This window comes from Chenopodium album, chromosome 16 (assembly GCF_948465745.1).
Source record: "Chenopodium album chromosome 16, dcCheAlbu1.1, whole genome shotgun sequence".
NCBI lineage: Eukaryota > Viridiplantae > Streptophyta > Magnoliopsida > Caryophyllales > Amaranthaceae > Chenopodium > Chenopodium album.
In genome coordinates, this window is record NC_137849.1 from 8,666,940 (window position 1) to 8,673,610 (window position 6,671).

The window sequence follows — 6,671 nt, forward strand, 5'->3', positions numbered from 1 at the left end:
CCCTTATTTCTCCTTTTCTTTTCTTTCTTTTCTTTTTCTTTCTTTTTCCCTTTTTCCTTATTCTTTTTCTTTCTTTTTCATGATGTTGTTGTGCGTGACTCATGGGAACACTAACCATGTGGCACCACCACAACACCTGCTGCCGCCGACCGCCGGCCAACCGATCTCCGGCGACCCAGTGGCTTATCGCCGACCACCAACCCTCGGCGGTTCTCTCTCTCTTTCCTCTTTTATCTTGTTTTAATTATTATTCCTATACTTTATATTTTGGGTATTGATTTTAATTGTTTAAACATGATTAATATATTTTATAATTGTGTTTTAATGACTAAAGATTGTAAATTTTAGATTATAACGTGTTTAATTTTCAGATTTTATAAAGTATTAAAAGTTAGGGTTTTAATTATTAAAGTGTTGATTTTTAGGGTTCTAACTTAAAATTAATTTGGGGGTTTTATATACCCATTTATTGGAAGTGTTAATAAAGCTTAAATATTGTATCTTTATTGAGTTTTAATGAGTTTTCATTAAGAAAAAATTGCTGGAATTTAATTATAAAGTGCTACTTTTGTGTTTTAATAAAAAGGGGTTGATTAGCCATAAATAGAGAAGGTTTTATTTGAGGGGTTTAGACCTTAAAAAATGTGCTGGAATTTTTATATAAGCACTATAATTATGTTTTTAGTTTGTGGTTTTAATTACCCACTTAAAAAAAGAGTTTTAAAGGTTTTAAACCAAAATTTCAGCTTGTTAGAGAGGTTTTAAGATGTTTAAAAGTTGCTGGGAATTTGTGTAATCAAGGGATTAGTTGAGTTTATGTATTTGGTATTGTAGGAGACTTTAATTTGAGTAAATTCTAGCATTTTGGCTAGTTGAACGTACGCTTACTCGGAAATTTATTAAGCGTGTAGAAACATGCTAGGATTTATTTGAGTGATACCAAGTTAGTGTCATGCTAGGAATTGGTTGGAATAGGTGAATTGAAATGAGATTGGTGATTTGAATTGGAATGATTGAATTGAGAATTGTTTTGGGGAATTATTTGTGAATCATGTTGGGTTAAAATAAATTATTATTGGATTGGTGATTGGAAATAGTTAATTTGACCTGTTGTATATGAACCATACTTTTATTATTGGCATGATAATGAGCATGTTTAATTAAACCAAATGTTTAATTTGGTTTGGAATATTGAAAAGAAATTTTATTATGGTTCATATAATTTTTATTGATGCTATAAGCATGAGAAATGAGCTATTTAAGTGTCTTTGTACATGAGGAATAAATTATATTTTTGGCGCCTTCACTACTACAACAAAGGCCTTAGAGAACTGTTATAATAGGCTTTATAGATCGCCTTAGGGGCGTTCTTCTGCTAAACGATGTATAAAGTATAGAGAACGGGCCGTTTAGGCGTTTTATATAATAACAAATAGAGAACGGTTGTTAGTCACAACCGTTCTCTTTTCCCTTCTTAAATTCGTACACTAAGGAAGGAATAAAGAACGGTTTAGGCCACTTAACCGTTCTATATTGCATTACAATAGAGAACTGTTAAGTTAGATAACAGTTCTTTAATGTTTTTTTTTTAAAAAAAATTCCGGCCATAATTATTCGAATTACCCTTGTACATATTTTATACTGTATTATTCCTGTATTTTAATAATTTGTATTATTTTTGTATTTCATTTTAGACCTATATTTGTTGTATTCCTATTTTGTATCTTGTACATTTATCCTGTAAGAAAAATTCCACATTTTCTATGTAAAATAAATCCATGATCCTGTGTACGTGCAATATAAATTTTTGTATAATAAAATTATCAAAAATATTTCCAGATACGACAAAAGCCATCAAAATGTACTTCATATATATAATTTAAAACATCCAACCACAATTAAATTGAATCATTCATACAAAATTTGTTCTATACAAACAAATACGTGAGTTAAATATCAAAACACCTTTTTAGTTAATGTTGATTTAAAAAAAATTATGCTTAGATATACCAATACCATATTGATCTACAATTCACATAAATCATCGTCGTCGTCATTTGGTTGATGGTATCCGGTAACATATGAAATCCACCTTTCCCTAAGCTTGTTGATCATTTGTTGAGAATATGTAGGAGGAACTTCCTTAAAATACTACAAAACAATGTAAAATACATACATATTAGTTAATAATATACAGTAAATTCATCTAATTAAATATAAATAAGTATATCGTTTTGTTATCAAAGTTCATAAGAACAACAGATACTATACCAAAAAGGCTGCTCATAATACACATAACAGCCATGTGCATAATAGTTTCTGTCAGTGCCACATCTAGTACATATTTGATCTAAGTTCATACCCATGCTCATAAGGTTGGGACTGGTCGACAACAGAAGTTTCTAGCCCAAAACAAGAACCCAAACCACAATTATTGAAAGAATATAATACATCCTACAACCCTTAGCTCTGAGTCTATAAACAAAGAGAAGCCAATTCACATTCATAGGGGATACAAGCTCAATTCTGACAGAACATAACCACTGAAGGTGAGGGAAGCTCCAAAAAGAGGAAATCTGGAGACACAAACCTCCAAGAGAATTTATCAATTAAGTCATACGTCAACAAAAATGCACAAGATATAAGCAACTCACTCGTCTTTAACAATTCTGTGACAGAAAGAAACCCTGGTGTCCACATGGTTTTCACTCGTAACCAAATTGAACCCCAGCTGATAGACACAATGCTAGATAAAGATAAGTTAAAGCTTGATACACACAAGGCTGAATTCATCAACCTGGCAGTGTACAAGTTCATACCCCTGCTCACTAGGTTGGTTTGCATACAACATATAAAATATGCAAGATGCATGTGTGCACCAGCTACTCAAAATACATTAAAACTAAATGTCGTACCTTGTCCGGGATGATCATTTGCCTAGATTCAATTGTCTCAATCATGTAGCGACAAACGTAATATCCACTATCACTAGAGCCATTAGCTTGACAAGGACACTAATACAAACCAAAAAAAAAGGGGAGGGTTAAATCAAACACCTAGTTATATAATGTATTAACATATAGTATGTACTAAGCATTGCAAAATTAAATTAAAGATACAAATACCTCTATGCTTATCCATTTAATGTAAGGTTCTTCTTTATTTTTGTGATATCCTTTCGATGTTCCGCGCTAAAATTGATCATTGCCCTAAGTAATTATCAAAATATTAGAATAATAGTATTGAAATACTTTCATAAAAAGAAGTTATAACATGTAACAAAATAAGTAATCTAGCACATACTTGTTGATTATTATTTGAGCAAATTTAGGAGGTTCATCTTTTACTGCTGCGGGATCTAGGCAATGCACCAAACCAACCCATGGATAAATAAAAACCAACATCCAATGTCCACTTTATAAATCACATTTGGATTTACTCCCTTGGTGTCGTACATCCAACCCTTTCTTAATCTGGCCTTGAAAGCTCTCCACCGGATTGAAGCTCTCCCTAATACATAATTTCTACGTTCTTCCGGCACTATAAATCCTCTCTGCACAATTCAAATAAAAGATATCAGATATAACAATACCTAAATTCATTTATCAAAACAATACCTGAATTCGAATAAACAAGCTTTTATGAGGCTTGATCATCTCTGGAAGCCACACTGCAGTCTTAATTTTCTTTCTTTTTTTTAGGAACCCCATCAAAGGAGAAATTATATAGATAAATTAGAAAGAGCTACATCAATAATATCATCAATGCTTAAATGGAACAAACTAGAATCTCATCAATGATTAAATGGAACAAACTCCTTCCTTCCGAGCTGTTTTCAAGGCCCGGATAACCAATTGTGAATCACTCTATGATTAATTTCATCGGCCCAGCCTCTCTAGCAAGCTGTAAACCCCACCAGATATGTTTGTTACTGAAAAGCTCATATTTCCTCTAAGGTATTCAGAGTCGATATAGATAGACAAATAGTAGTGGAATCTTAGTGATGGGATGAACACAAACAAGCACATCAATCCTTCACTCTGTGAGTCATAACATCAGATAAAACTGGTGAGTCAGAACATCAGATTAAAACTGGTAAGAAGATCACTTAACAAACTCTGACTCTTAGCCCATCCTTATTTTCCAGATGGAAATTAGCTGGAAGGGGAAAGATTGAACACACACACACGTATAATTATTTTGGTTTTGAGCTTTTATCAATCCCGATAAGTAGTATCACTGCCATGCCTAGCTCTGTCAACTGATCTTCCTTGTGCAATTCATTAAAAGGTTTCCTATGGCTCAATTGTTATCAGAGATCTTTCTATGATAGGATTGGGCCTTGGAGGTAAACATGCCAACCTGGTAGATTCTAACGAGTCCAATGGAGAGAAGGCTTTAGAGTTGGTTAAGGAACTTGTTTCTGTAGTCCAATTTTTAAAAGCAAATTCATATTTCAACCACTCAATTTCAAATGCAATTATGACCTGCTAGTCCTGCTACTAATTTTCCTGTAATTTTTACCTATCCTTAAATATGATAGGTAAAAATAGGAAAACTAATTTTTAATGTTGTGTACTTTTATTGAGTTGGACATGTCACTTGTAAAAGCTGAGTAAGAGTAACATGATTTGATATTGAAGCAAAGCATTGTGTTTATTTGAAACTGATTGAACTTAATTTTATAAAAAAACTCTAATAATAAGAAGAATCCTAACATTTAACTACACTTTAGTCTTAAATTCAAAAAGATGTAGAAGATCTGGTATGGGAATTACTAGGGTGTTGAGGGCATTGGGGGTTAGGTAGCTGTTTCCAGATCTTCTCAAATCTCAGAGTATTGGATTGGAAATGCTTTTGTCTTAGCTGGTGGAGTACTAAGAAAGATATGGTGCTTGTTGATGTTGCACCTTTATCGGGTTTTCTTCTGCCTCTAATTATCAAACAGTTATCTCATTCTCAGTATATGAAGGTAAGAGACCAGTTGCTAAAAACAACAACTTTCTAGGTAAATTTAAACTCTCAGACATTTGCATAAACCTCATATTTTATTAACAGCTGAAAATCATTATTTTGACATCAAAGTTGTCAAAATGAATGCATTGTGATAATGATAAGTGATTTATATTTTTATTGGACTAAATGCAAATAATTGTAGCCTGATCTCAATCCAAAAGTCTAATTTCAATTCATCATCTCATTCAATCTTACAAATTCCAGCTTCCAAACTCATGAAGTTATTACTAAAATTGGCAAATCAAAATAACTAAATCAATCAGAGGTGTGCAAATAAAAACCATCCAAAGAAAAACCTGTGTGCAAATAATAAGCAACATTGGGTAAAGAGCTAACCGAAACTCAACCACAAATAAGCAACTATATGACCATCGAAATCAAAACAAAGACATCCTCCAGCAAAATTTGGCTACCCTTCTTTCTTTATCTGATTAGGGTTCTAAATTGAACTTAGGTAAAATTAATTTGGCTAAAATTATTTTGATTACTATTGAAATAAATGTAAATTCGACAAAATTAAGGGTAATTTGATTGAACTTACTGCAATTCAACTGAAATATTTGCATACAAACAATCGATTGAATTTAACCCTTAAACTAGAACTTTGAAATTTTTTTTCAATCACCTAAAATTCAAATTGCAAATTAATTTAATAGATGAAAACTATGAATTTAATTATGTTTCCTTCATATTTCGAATGATTCATGCGGTTTGATTGACAAATAATCAAAATTCAATTACTTTATAACAAGAAGATTCGAACCTACCTTAGCGGAGTGGTGCGGTGCTCAGAAGTTGTGCGGCGGTGGATCAATGGTGCGGCGGTGGAGCGGTGGTGCGGCGGCACGGCGAACAGTCAGCGGCTGAAGGTTATACTATGGAGGTTTCACGAAGCAATAAACAATACTATGGAGTGGTGCGGTGCTCAGAAGTGAAAATGAACGTGAAAGTGAAATTGAGGAGCGCGCACTTCAATATTCATTTTAGCCGCCTTTAATAAATTTGGGCAAATTATTACTCCGTATATTTTTTCCTCCTAATAATTTAAAAAAACAATTAATTAATACAATACAAAACGGTTGTCAAGATCACCGTTCTATATCATCTATAATAATTAATTATTTTTTAAAATTATTTCAGTAAAAAGAAATAGAGAACGGTTAACTATGCTAAACGTTCCATATGTATTTACATACAGAACGCCTCTTATATAAATACGTTCTATATTCTTCTGGAGAACGCCTATCTTTGGTAACCGTTCTATATTTGGCGATCTCTAATCTAGTTTTTGGTGTAGTGCTTATTGCACTTAAGGTATTTTCAACACCGAGGGATAGGATTTGTGGCGCATTATGCGTTTAAGGTGTCTTTGACACCGAGGTAGATTTATAAAGGGGTTCAACATTAAATATTATGTGGTCACTAATTATTCAAGAATTAAATTGGTATGTTTGATTGTTTGAATAATTAAAATGATTGTTTGAGAATCATCACCAAGTCTAATAATATGTAAATCAACGTAAAGTGAAAGAGATTACGCACCAAAACTCTTAGAACGTATATACCTTGAGTATGAACATATGGGGGAGTTATGCGACTTTATATTTGACCATAACTTCTACTGGGAGTACAAGATGCTGTATTTTCCATTTTAT

General features: G+C 32.5%; 1 long non-coding RNA gene across 1 annotated transcript; it reads right to left on the reverse strand.

Annotated features, from left to right (window-relative positions):
* Positions 1-1,840: 1,840 nt before the first annotated feature.
* LOC145584846 (uncharacterized) lies at positions 1,841-5,991 on the reverse strand. The gene is made up of 5 exons (XR_014100429.1): positions 5,784-5,991; positions 3,304-3,553; positions 3,126-3,209; positions 2,916-3,014; positions 1,841-2,151 (listed from the first exon to the last, which is right to left on the reverse strand). It is a non-coding gene; the product is annotated as an uncharacterized LOC145584846 (long non-coding RNA).
* Positions 5,992-6,671: the final 680 nt, after the last annotated feature.